This window comes from Anas platyrhynchos, chromosome 21 (genome assembly GCF_047663525.1).
Source record: "Anas platyrhynchos isolate ZD024472 breed Pekin duck chromosome 21, IASCAAS_PekinDuck_T2T, whole genome shotgun sequence".
NCBI lineage: Eukaryota > Metazoa > Chordata > Aves > Anseriformes > Anatidae > Anas > Anas platyrhynchos.
The window spans coordinates 6,126,009-6,140,025 of NC_092607.1; positions in this window are offsets into that span (position 1 = coordinate 6,126,009).

The following is a 14,017-nucleotide window of genomic DNA, read 5'->3' on the forward strand; positions in this document are numbered from 1 at the left end:
ACACACGTGGAGGAAGAAAGGCACAAGCCCGTGTGAGCACTCAGAGCTGGGACCATCAGTGACCAAGAGCTGCCCTGCCCAGCCTCCCGCTGTCCATCCGCCCAAGCAAGTGAGCCCTCCAGGGGAGCTTCTGTCTGTCAGAACTGCCACAAAGCTTTCCTCGTCTGAGAAGTCGCTGCAATGTGCTACTGCGTGCTCAGCAGCTCAGCAGTTTTCTCCAAGAGGTAAAGATACTGGGAAGGTCTTGAATAGGTTCTTGGCCTCCACTTTGGAGATGTTGCTCTCCTTCGTTTCAGCTGAAGTAAACCTCCTTTTAAAGAAAAAAGATAGAAAAAAATAGTTTGGGAGCTCACTCTCTACCCCCATGTAGGAAGCGTGGGCAGATTTGAGGGACAAAACCCGCAGGAGGAACAATATGCTCGATGTGTTTAACAGCTTGGTAACCTCCAGTGAGGAGGAACAGAGGATGGAGGTGCAGGAGACTGGAACTTGATCTGTAGCTGGAGTGAGCCAGCCAGGTCCCCTGCTGGCTTCACTGGAAAAGAGGGAAGAGCTGCTGCCCAGTAACACCCCCTGAGAAAATGCGTACTCATACCCATGAGGATCGAGCACTACACTTAGCCTGTAATGCTGGTTCATCCTACGTCAGACTCCACAGAGCTGGGAAAATACTCCTGCTTCTTCCTCCCCTCCCCATCACCACCCACCAACCTGATGCAATGTGCCATTCCTCTGCTTTTTCCCCTTGCCAGTCTGAAGAACTCAAAAAAATTAACAAAAAATAAAAAATCATCAGACACCATCTGGCTCCCACAGCTGCGATCAGATCTTGGGCCACTTGCTCAGCGTAAGCTGGCAGGGATCCGTCCCCCTCAGCAGAGCAGCTCCTCTTGCTCTGCATTTGGGTTCAGTCCCACAGAGTAAGTGCCCGAATTATTTACATCTGTGCTGCTGTTGTGCCTCAGGTCCAGGACCTCTTTGTGGTGGCTGCTGTGCAGAGACTAACGCATATTAGCACCGACTTTGTTCATTTACCTGGCTGTGTTTTGGGGTAATTTGCAGGGAGCTCTGTATGCCTTCTGTAGCCAATCGTGGTGGCTCAGAGCTTTTCCTTTGCAACATTTGGCCAGTTTCTTCAAATGCCAGGGTCTGGGGCCATGTATTTATACGAAAATTGCTGCTTTTAAAGGAAACTAAAGGTATCTCCGCGATTTGTTGTGAAGTCTTAACCTCCTAAAGACTCAACCAGTGGGTTTGGCAAACTGCAGGAATTTCTTGTAAGCTCAAGGTTAAGGAGACATTGACTTAGTCCCAGTTCTCATCTTAGTCTAAGGTTGACAAATAATCGTGATTCTACTCAAAGAAGGTCTGTTAGCTTGCAATGGAGTTGTTCACATTTTTCAGACTGTTTTGTTATCCAGTAATTGGATAAATGGATTAAATGATGTTTATCAAATGAAATATCCGCAGCTTTCTTCCCTGCAACAGTCAATGAAGAAGCAGTTGGAAACGATTTCTCACTAATCCACCCGGTCATCCTGGCCGTGGTGTCTGCTCTTTGAAGATAGCAGCAATCGAGCTGTTCAGACCCGCAGAAACGTGGACAAGTTTCCATGCCTTTGGTGGAAGCTGGGGGCTTTCTGATGGCCACCGTGACAACTCACGACCGCATCTCACAGGTCAGTGTAACCGAACAGGACGTGGAGGGAGCTGTTTTACTTCTTGTGGTGATAATGGAAAAGATTTGCATTTTCTAGCTACTTCAGAAGAGGCTAATGGGTCTGGGGTTATCCTTATTGTCCCCACCGAGAGCTCACAACCTGAGCAGTCCTCTAGATTTGACAGATACTAATGAGAAGCACTGGTGACAATGAAGAAGCCAAAGCTAGGCAGAAGCTGCTTCAGAGCTAAGTGAAGTCTCCACAATCATCAGCGTATGGAGAAGTTAATGAGGAGGAAGGGCGGAAAGCAGCATTCCTGGAAGAAAAGCTTCTCAAAATTACTTTGTTTTGGTGAAATAATCCAACAGTGCAGCCAAAGCAAGTAGCAAAATAACTTCAGATAAGCTTTGATTATTAAACAAACACTAATAATACTGGATCAATGCTTGAAAGTCAATTACATTTTATTTAAGCTGTGGCCTTTAAAACCTCCCAGAATTGCACTGCTTTTTTTTCCAGTGACACATTGAAGCTCCCAGGTCTGCTCAGACAGTGGGAAGCTATTTTCACTTCCGAAGCCTGCACTTACCTCTTTGATAAAAAAAGAAAATAGTCCTTAGAGTTCTTTCTTCTGGAAGAGGGCAGAATTCCTTAGCAGCTGCAGAGTTGTCAAGGAAAAGTAATGAAAAATCACTTGCCCATCTGAAAGCGAACACTTTGACATACTCTCCTACCACCTCCCATAGTTGCTTGCTAAGTGACAGCCATTTGTGCCCTTAGAAATGAAGCTGCCACTGACAATGTACAGGATTTAGCAACCCAGAAGGCTTCTTCAAGAAAGGAAGAAAGAAAGGAAGAAAGAAAGGAAGAAAAAATTGCAATGTTTTGACCATAGTTCTGTTGTATAATCTACTTCTCCGCCCACTGCCACCAGCAGATTTCAAGTATTAAGTAAGGATTTCTGTCACAAGGACTGCGTGTAGGACAGCTTGTGGGGTGGTGGGAGGAATGAGTGGGTCTGGATGCTGCCCCCTGCACCAGCCCCAAGTGCAGCACTTGTGCCACGGTCTTGCTGATGAGCCAGGCAGCTCCTCCATCTCTCAGTTTTGGGCCTTAAGGAAGAACTGACTGTGTTAAAAGAAATCAGCACTGGAGGATTGTGCCCTGGTGAGGACTGAGTATGGCACATCAGCAGGGAACTGCGCTGCCAGTCACTGGGAGCCAGCAGGCACTGTGGTGTTTGCAATTAGGTACAAGCTGGGGGTAGGTACAGATGTGGAAAAGTAGCACGTTACAGTGAGATTGCTCTGCAGTCAGGCTTGGTGAACAGCTTATTTCTCAGCCTGTGACTGTCCCATGCTGGTTTTGTTGTGTGTGATGAAGCCACCCCGCTGCAGGCTGCACGGGGTGCGGTGGGGGCGTTGTGCTGTGTGCCTCTGACCGTCTGTGGCTCACGGCAAAAGGAAGGGGAAAGATCTGTCCCTAATCAAAAGTTAGTCAGTCCATGTCCTGTTAATTATGCTGCTGTACATCAGGAATTGAGCGAGCATCTATGTGCACCTTGACCATGTTGGTGCACTAATGGACCTGCGGTGCTTTCTACAGAGCAGAAAAAGCAGCTTCTGGAAAATGTTTCTGCTGAGGCTTTCCAGTTATTGCTGTCCTTTTTGGTTTGTTCCTTTTGCATTAAGTTAGATGGGTTCAGAGATATCAGGTTAGCCAGGATGATAAATTAACCTTTATTAATTAGACTATTTAGGATGATTAATTTATTTTATTTCAGTATTTGTGATTCACCAGTACTGTTTTGTTTTTTTTTTTTGCTCTGTCTCTGCCTTGCAATCTGTTTCTCTTAAATTTCAGTTTATTGTTGCATCTGTTTGGGATCTTTTAATACGGGAGAGAGTTATGATTCTATCATTATAAACATATAAACAATACACTAATAAATTGAAAGGCTTGGCGTATTACCGTGGGCTCCATGCCATGCTAACAGGACTATGAGGACTGTCTGGCCCAGAGGTGCCTTGTGTCTGTCTGTTTTGGGCAAAGTGTTGGTAACAGCTGTCTGCATCTGTCCTTGCTGGTGTGTTTTGAGCATGGCTGCATCCACCCCGGGTCCCGACATACCCGACTGAACAATTCCTCCCTGCCCAAACCAGGAATCGCTCCCTGCTGGAAAAACGGCACAGGCTGCAGCACATGGCTACCTTGCGGTGACCTGGTTTTGAAACTATTTTTGGTTCAATGGATGCACATCTTGCAGTTTGTTTGGACGCACCTGATGCTGAGCAGAACCTTCCTGCCTCTCGGTTTTGTAGATGGGGACAGAGAATGGTCTGAGCTCTATTTCACTGCTGTGAAAGGCCACAGATATAAAGAGCGAGGCTCAGACTTGGTCTGCCCTCCCCTGCCTTGGGCCCTAGCCAAACCCTCCAGCAGACAGAGATAAGCCCAGGGTCGCTGTTACTGCTCTCACCTTGCCAGCAGAAGCAAGTGAAGCTTCGATAATTATATTTGCTTTTCTCTCTACTCCAGGCTTGTCCTTATTTGTCTCTTCCCGAAGAGTTCAAAACATTGCTGAAAATGTATTTCCAGGATGGATCTTGAATTGTTTCCTTTAATTGTAGGAAAGCTGCCTGGGAGGGGGATTTAGGGAGCTAAAAAGCAGCTGTTCCACCAAGTGCAGCTTGTGCTCTGCAGGCCTCTGAGCAACTGCATTTCCCAGGGATTTGGGTGCATTTCCTGAAGTGAAGAGGCTTCTGGTGTGCACAGTCAGTTATTCTCAGAGGTTCAGCTTAGCACTGGACGTGCTCCTAGTTACACCATGGGCAAATCCTGGAGGTCCTTGCAGCACTGTGCACACAGCTGGGCTCTGCTGCCTATTTATCTTACTGCTGGGGTTGAGCCTGTCATTGCAGAGAGGTTCTTTATCATGGACAGTGAAGCTGTGTCTTCTTCATGGGATCAGGGTTATGTTCTGACAGGCTCTAATAAAGCCATTTTTCTTCTGCAGCCTCAACCAGGCAGGTCTGCTCTGGATGCTGATCAACAATTTACCTTTACTTGGGTGACTTGGAACAAGCCTGACTCTTTCAAGGCCAAGTGGAAAAGTGTGCCCAGCATGTCTAGGGGAAGACCTCAAAGATCTGCCTGCAGTTCCTAGGGCTGGTACATCCCACTGTGCATTTGGCTGCCGTGTTTAAATTCTGAGCAGAGAGCCTTCATCACAATACTTTCTTTTGCAACCCCATTGGCATATCTGAGAGCAGTGTTAATACTTGAAAGTGCAGGTTCCAAACACCCTGGCTCTGCTAGGAGTATGCAGCAGGCTAAAGCACCCCCTGCCATACGCTTGGCAGATGACTTGTAGAGAGTAAGGAAAGGGCCATGTTGGAACGAAAAACATGCATCTCTTTGCTTTTTCAAATTTTCTGGAAAGACATAAATGGTTTGCACATAGCGCTTGGTAGTTTGCATGTCTCTGGTTTGCTTATATCAGTATTTGTCTAATAGGAGATGTCTTATACTTCCCTACAAAACCTGCCTTTTATTCTTCAGGCAGCGGGAAGTGTCATTGCATCACTGCAGCCCAACCAGGCATTTGGGTTTTGTGCGTGGTTCATGTCTGTCTTTAGACATTCCTCTAAATAAATGGGGATATAATATAGACTGCCTCTATATAGGGTGCAAATGGGCATACAATGCAAATTTCTAGATATGCTGAAGGGATGGACATGCTCATTCCCTCAGGAGATGGATGGGATTAAATCCTCTTCAGTAGTAAGTGCTGCTGTGCTTTAGCTCAAACAATGGCTCTATCTCAAGCTTTGAAGTGTTGATTTCTTAACAAAAATATCATTAGGTTATAGCTAGAGTGAAGTTCTCAGAAATCTAACCTTGGAAATGTAACTTTTCTGGAGAGCGCGATAAATTCAGTTGTCTTTTAAATGGATAAACTAAAAATAAGAAAAAATACAATCTTGACTCTAAACAGTTTTTAAAATTACTCATGGGATGTCAAGGTTGCCTTTTGTCAAGATAGGCTGGTGAGACACTAGCTTGTATCAGTCACACTTCAGTGGTTTTGTGTGTTGAGTAGGTGAGAGGGTAAAGAATACATACAATAGAGGTAGTTTTGGCAGCTTGGTTAATGGGACCAATAACTCCCTTCCACCCACTCGTCCCCCTCCCCTCAGGCTCCTGCAGGCAGAAGTCAGAAAAGCAAGAATTTTTCTTTTTGCCCGTCCCTTACAACTTGAGCTGTGAAACCATCTGGATTCGTAAAACAATAAATTCTCATCTGGTCCCCTTTGCATGCTGTTTTTATGGGCAAATAATTAATACCGCACAGGATTTGAAAACAAAAGTGATAGTTACAAAAATGTTTGCTGGCAGGCTTGCTTCATTTCCAGCAGCCTTTGCTTTATGCCCAAGGACTGGAATAGCATAGAGCTCCTCTCTTGAAATAGCCATGGTGAAACATGCCTAAGGTGCTTTAGCCGTGATGCCGAGGAGGAATTGCTAAAATGTTTTTCATCTCGACAGTAAGTGGCCTCTGTTGTGTATATACCCTGCAATTAAATGGGAAAGGAGAGACCCTGTATGAAGTCTGCATCCTCAGACCTAAGGCATGGCCACACATCCCTATGAACAGTTCTTTGCTGTGGCTACTTAGGAATTCAGATAAAGTTTCCTGATGAAGAGCTTCAGCTGGCTGAACAGAAACACAGGCATTACAGTGCTGAGGAACCACTGCTTGGCAGCTCCTTCCCCCTCTCCAGGAACACAGGCTTCTGAAAGAACAAGATTTTGATATGCTAATATTTAGTATCATTAAAATATAATGCTTGCTTGTCCTTTATCAACAAGCTTGTTCATCTCGGAGGTTCCTGGGCTGTATCAGCTGTCCTTTGAGGCCATGAATGAGGGTGACTATTAGGAGCAGTCAGAGCTAGCTAACCACACTTGCTTGGATCTCAAATATCTCTGCCTGTGCCAAAAAAAAAGGCCCTCATCACGGAGACTGAGGCTGGGGAGGAGTGTTGGGGGGTTGTGAAATGGCCTCCAGGAATATTTCTGGTCTTGCTGCTGAGCTGCCAATCTGACTTCAGTGCTTTGCTCTTGGCTTGGCTGGGCGGCTCTGATTTTATCTGTCAAAGGCAGATCAAACCAAAGCATTGCTTTCACCTCTCTCATTTGATGCATCTGCCCCAAGGTTTGAAAAGAACAGCTTGGTTTTTCAGAGAAGCAAGAGGTGTGTGACTGTAGAGAAAATTCCATTGGCGGAACTGTAGTTAGCACTGGGATAGACCAGGACTGATAATTTGGGTCTCTGGGTTTGGAAATATTCTGGATTTAAAGATTTGCCATCTGCAGTTATATCAGAGCAATGTGATGCCAATTGTTTCATCCTTTTACAAAGGTCACAACTGCCTTGCTCCTCCCTCTATTTCTCCATGCTTGTCCAGCAGTGCTTGGGGTTAGGTCCCTCCTGGTATTCGGGCGCTCCTCTGCCAATCTGCAGAACTGAGGCCAGTGCCAGCAGCTGGGAGCAAATCCTGTGCTGGAGCTGCTGGTCCTGGGCTGCTTCCAACCCCAGTGCTCATCCCTGCGGCCTCTGCCCAGGTGCTGTGCAGCACTGGGGGAATTTACGAGTCCTCACCAAGAGCAAAGGCCTTGAGCTGAGTGGCTGCTGTGAAGTACTGAGTTTGTCCCTGACCATCCTGAAGCTCACAGACTTCTGTGTTAATCTGGACCAAGACGGGTCATGTGTATGTGGCTATCTGGCCATAAAATGACTCAGAGGCAAGTGACTTGGAAAAACAAGGCAAAGGGGGATGCCTGTATTCGTCTAGCCTCGAGTCCTGTGAGGATGAGTGGAGTGGATGGAGCTCCAGCCTGCCTTTACCTCCAAGGGGCAGAGCCCGGCTGCTTCTGCTCTGCCCATCCCGGTGCTGGTGGGCAGGGCCTCAGCCACCCATATCAGTGCTGCACCGAATCTCACAGATTTCTGCCCATCTTGTGGGGAGGGATCCTTGATCTAAAAAAGTCCTACAGAAATGTTTTTGGTGCTGATCTTTCTCACACAATATTTTCCTGTCTCCAGCACCACATATGCTGGAAGACCAGAGTTCAGACTTCTCCCCAAACCATTTGTTACAGTTTTCCCCAGCCTCTGCTGAGAGGTGTTGTCTGTCACATGAAGACACAAGTAACCCATCCATTTGTGGCTACAGGAGACAAATTAAAAGCTTTGTCAAAGCAGGGGTGGGCGCAGTCTGTGGAGCACCAGGTTCACATGCCATTGCTGCTCCAGAGAAAACCTGCCGTGCACCAGGAGGTTGCTGCTTGGCTGACTTCATCTACCAGGCTGGGTTACAGGAACACAAAAAGGCTGCCTGTATGGGAAAGAAGGGTTTCCAGCATATTCACTGTCTATTTATATTGTGAATTTGCAAAGAGGGTATAATCGGGGGATTACTTGAGCAAGGTCTCCAGCTCCCCACTTCCTCCGTACTCCTGGCACTGACACACCCAGTGATCCCCATGTCCCCTGTATGTCCCCGTCCAGGCCAAAGCCCCCAGGTGCTGTGGCAGGCTGGTGGCATCGCTGAGCGGGTTCCCGGCCGGACAGCAGGAGCTAGGTGCAGGCAAGCAGCCAGGGAGCTCACCCCTTGGGGGGCCCAGTCCCTCGCTGCTCTGCTGGCAGGAGGTGGGTTGAGGAAATTGCTCCGGCTGGCAAAACAAACGTTCAGTGGGGAGCAGCATGTTGTGCGGGTCTGGCTCGGTACAAAGTGATATCGATCCTGCGTTAAGGTATTCAAGAACGGCTGCAATGCAAAGAAACAAATGTCACACTCATAAATAAGAGTCAAACTAATTTAAATTACCCCTGCAAGATAATTAGAAGCTATTGCAGTTCTAGATCTGTGTGATCTGTTTGCAATGTGTCACTTGGCAAGCAGAGTCCCTTTCTGCTCTATTTGTTCTTTTTGTAGCCGTTCAAGGGCCATAGCAGTCACAGTGGATAGAAATGAGAAAGACGCTTATAGCATCAATGGTACTTTCCTACAAAGCACCCTGAAAAAGCTCTTTCCTCATTCAGTATCAATAATAATAAAAAAGCTAAAGATAGAAGGCAGAGAAACAAAGCTTGAAGCTTTTAGGAGCAATCTTTCTGAACTTGCTATCCCATACTGCTTTTTGTTAATTAAAAAATTACCTTCCAAATTATCTTTGGTTTCCATTTGAGCTTGGCTTTTGCTTGCCTTTCAGCCTGCTTGAGTGCTGGCACTCACTTTAGGAGGGGAGAGGCATGGAGGGGTCAGTCCGTGCGCTCCTTGCTGTCAGCACGTGTCCCCCTGCTTACCTGGGGCCTTTCATCTCGCTCCCCTGCTGCATGTGCTCAGCATCTGGCTGCTAACCAAACGTGCTCGACTACTGTCTACAAATAATGCCATTCCAAATATAAAATGTTCTGTGACTCACGGTAATTAAAAAAAAAAAAAAAAGGAACCAAAAAAGTGGATTCTAATGAACTGGAAGCTTTCCTGGGAAGATGAAGAGATCTATCTGATTGCCATGAGCCAACTAAAGAAAAAATAAATCCACAGAGGGAAGAAAAAGAAATCTCAATTATAATATAAAAGGCAGTGTGCTACATATTTTAGATAATAGACTTAAAATTCTTCTGTCAGGCTCCGTGATGGCAAAACAGCTGGGGCTGAGCATCAGCCACCCTGGAGCTGTAATCAGCAGGGTTGAAGGCAGAGATGCTTTTCTGTCAGCTGTGCTGTGGGGCTGCGCTGCCATGTCCCCATTACATTTGCTGGTGCTTGCTGAGCCCCCCTGCAAGGAGCCACAGTTGATGGGAACTGCCAATTGCATCCCCCCTTGCCTTGCTCTGTGCCCTTTACCAAAGCTAAGAATAATCTCTATTTATTTGCAGGCAATTGGCAGTCCAGGGCTAAAAACCTATTTTAAATTTATTTTGTGCACCTGTGTCTCTTAAAGGTTGGGGTAACGTTAAATTACTGCAGCTGCCCTTTCTGCTGCAGCCTGGGGTTAGCAGAGGGGACATTTCTTCAGTGCTGTGACTGCTCTGAAGGCAGGCTCCTCGTTGGCAGTGGAGGCTCAAGCCCATATGGAAAGGCAGCTCAGGCTTTGTCACGTGGAGAAGGTTGTGTATGATGAGATAAGAAATGTTATTTTCCAGCTTATAGTCAAGTATTGCAAATAATTACAAACTTGAGCTCTATATTTATGTAGCTTAGTGATATTTTAACTCGTATTGATCAACGCTTGCCTCCAATCTAATGCATGAAAAATTCTATCAAGGATAATGCCTATTTGGTGTGAATCTCAGTTAGAAACAGATCCTCAGGTGCTGCATCCATGATGAGCCATTTTCAAGAGGGTATTATACATCTCTCAAAGACTTTCAGGAGGGAGGAGGAAAAAGTACTTTGAGACAATGGAAAGCTGATTCAATAGCTGCACAGCGGAGAGGCAGGCTCGTGGTGCAGCCTGTGCAGTACGAGCAGAGTGCTGCAGCGCGTTTACGCAATGCAAATGACTTAGATGCAACGGGGAGAAGAAGGAAGAGAAACAAAGGCCAGACCCAGTGAAGAGCAGTTAAAATGCAATGGATGCAGATCTCTGTGGGAATTTGGAAGGAAATCTGCAGAGCTGCATCTTTGCATCCTTGCAGAGATATCGGGGTCAGACTGGCAGCCGGGGCAGGTCGCAGCAGTGCTGCTGTGGTCAGACAATGCGTGGTTTTGTGGCCTCTCCAGCACTGTGTAACAGACCTACCAGGCTGGGTGAACCTCAGACACGTCTCCCCCATCGGGGACTTGCTCAGGCTTTCCCTACACACACGGGAAGCCCTCAGTTAACAAATTTTAGCCAAAAAAGCAACACCTGAAAGATGTTTTTCACCCCTCTCTAAAAAGTACAGCCAAAATGCAGCACAGCTGGAACTGATTAGCTTTAAAAGCTCCTGCTGGTTTGTCTACCTGTATCACACTGCGCCAGTCTCTCTGCTTAACAAGGAGCAACTGTTGCAAGGCAAAGCAGTAGAAGGTGCCTCCAAATGCTAGGTGGCCCAAATGATGTGGCAGTGCCATGCGGAGCGGGGATGCAGATGCATACAAAACACATGCAGGCATTTTGGGGATGCAGTCCTGCTGCTGGGTTCCCACCCTCAGCCTTGCACAGCATGCCCCTGGACACTGGGGACATCCCTGTGGAGCAAACCCAGTGATGAAACCTTCGAGTCTGGTTAATCATCCCCGTATGAAACCATTTTGATTTTTCCCTGAGTGCCCTTTGCTATTACAGGAGTTCATGACTAGGAGTGGGTGAGACTGAAGATATAATTAGAGGTGCATTCATCACTCCTGCTGGTAATTGTTTTCTAAGAACCCATAAAAAGAGAAATTATTGCCTTCTGAAGTGCTCCACAGTGCTGCATGTATGAGCCACAAACGCTGCGAAACGGGTGGTCCCTGTCCCCATGAGGGACCCCACTGGCCCCCTGTGTCCCTGGGGGGACAAATGGGGGCAAATCAGGGCTGCAAGAGCAAAACAACAAAAAAAAAAGCCACTGGGAGAAATTTATGGGGCTGCAAGGAAAACCACTGCAGTCACCAGAGTGCATTGCCTTCTGAACTGCTGAAACCTGCAACGTGCAGGGTGACACAGCAACGGAAAAGGTGGAAAAGGAAACGCGAGAGTTTATTCAGGTCTGGGATTCAACCTCCAGTTTCCCTGTGATGGCCTGTAGCAAAATAAATTTATGTTAAATAACTGACTGAAAATAAAATGTTTCTTGATCTGGGAGGGGAGAGGTTTAAGAGTCTCCCTGTGAAAATGAGGCCAGTTGATCTGTGCCTTGGTTGTTTTTTCCACTAAATCAAAGTGGGTATAAAGCGCTGCTGGATCAGAATGGCACCACCACTACCAGCTGCGGTGCCTCCCCTTGGCTCCCTGTGCTCCAACTTGCACTGACACCCCTGTCTTTGGGGAAAAATGCCAGAGGAGGAGCAGCCACATGGGGCAGTGAACACTTCTCAGTGATGGACTGGGATGTGCAACTCATATGCTGCTTTTATAAAAGTTTATTTATACAGAGCTGATCAGTGCACTGGATTGTGCAGGATGGCGTGCTCCTGCTTGCTCTTCAGACATGTTACTTCCACTGAAAAATGCATGCTGGCGTTTCAGGAGCCTTATAATGGGCTGTGCATTGCATAATGCATATTATTGTACCCTGCAAAATAACTTTATCGTGGTATTCCAGCACGTGTCATCAGGAGGGCCTTGCTGCATCCCGGTAAATGCTGAGTTTTGCACTTGGTCTAAGTGCTGAATAGAAAAATCCATTCCTCCATGAGCTTCCCTTATTAGTAAACACTAATAAGCTATTGAGCAACATTTAGTGCAACTGTCAAGAAACCTGACCATAATAACAGCGCCTCATTGAGCCCCTGGCACTGACAGACAGCCCAGTGCTGTGCAGCAGTAGATGGTGCTCGTGCTTTGCGTTAGCTGCCTGCAGCCGCAGCATCAGCAGACGGTTGCTGTTCAGCCTGTCCCTAGCGAGACTCCTTCAGGATGCAAAACTGGAGATGCCCAAGCACTTTATGGGCTGTGCTGAGCCTCCTGATGGCTGCAGCACCCAAATGCCCTTGTGGACGGTCCACCAATGTGTCTTTCAAGAAGGTGCTGAGGCTAAATGTGCAATGTAGGCAACAAAGATCTTTTCCGGGGCTTCTTGTAGCCCCAGAAAGCTCCATCTCAGGGAAAGGACCCTCTGTAAAAGAAAGCTAGAACCACAAGAAAACACATCACGGGTGCAGTGTCCTGCACGTGGGGTGTCCCTGCACTGCAGCCTGCTTTAATACTTTTTGGTGCCCTCTTTGTAGGAAGTGGTACGTGAGTTGGCTTTGGAGCAGAGCTGGGAAGTTTGAGAGAGAATTTGGTAAGGCTTTAAAAAAAACAAATGTGCTGTAGAAGGCTTGGGTGCCCAGCACTCCCATCAACATCTTTTCAGTCCAAAAGTACTTCTAACCCAAATGTGCTCTGTGAGTGAGTTACTGATTTATAAGAACTACATGCACACACTGTTGTCCATGGATGAGCACCACTGGTTTAAGATTATATATAATCTACAAAAAAAAATTCTGCTTAAGCAAGCAGTGCTCCATCATAAAAGAGAAGAGCTGTGCGTGGATGTAAAGGAGATCAGCGATGGTTATATGTGTGCAGATGTATGCATGTGTATGTGCCTGCATGCATGTGCAGGCACAAGCGGTGTCTTTCAAATCCACCCTGTTGCCTGGACATTAAAAGGCTTTAAAAAAAGAAAGAAGAAAATGAATGCTTCTGCAGTTTCATCTGCACTAATTGAATTTCTGTCCATAGCGTTTACAGACTTTAAGAGGAGCCCGCATAATTACCTTTTCTCTTGATTTTTTTTTCTCCTCTCTGTTTAAAACTCATTGTATTGTGTCATTTTATAGGCGCCAAGAATAAATCTTTTGTCAGCTCTATTGCATTATTATGCAAAGTACACAAAAAGTGTAGGAATAAAACAGCCCAAGAGAAGCCGAGTGCTGCTCCTTTCAGCCTCAATTCTGCCCCAGCAGCAAGCCTCCAAGTTTGCTAACACAACCTTTTTCTCAGAGAAACTTCCTCACCCTCGGCCATTGATTGCAAAGAGTTCACTTGACCATGCTAATGCCTGCGACGAGGAAGTGTATTTACTGCAAGAAGAAAGACTTGATGAAGGAGCCATCCATTACCTCCACAGAATTGATCCTGGGGGGGTGAAGGAGCTGCTGAAGATTTCTTGGCAGCATTAGAGGGGTCAGTCCGAGGCAGCTCCCTTCTCCCCAGGAATGCAGAAGCGTCCCAGGAACTGTTTTAGGACAAAAACAACAACAAAAATAACCAAAAAACAATTGCTACTCCACAGTATTCTGAAGGGCAAAGCTCAGGAGGTATGTGGGAAGCTGTCAGCTCCGCCAGGTGGTCTCCATGGGCTTTGATTGATTTGAGGAGCCTGATGTAGGAAGAGGGACCTTAACCTGGGGCTGACCCTGCCCCGTTGTGCCACCGCTGGCATCTCCCAGCTGACTGCAAAGCTCCAGGGAAGAACTCATTTAAACACATTAGTGGGTGCTTTAACTTCTCTCCGAGGCTCGTTAGCATTGTTGGAACGGAGCTCTGCTCCCACAATGTATCAGCAACATGGAATTAAGCAACTTAATTAGGCTGGGTTAAACACAAAGAGGGATGTAAGGGAGGGGATGTGAGGCTGGGAAAGCTCACCCACCGCGCTCGGCTGC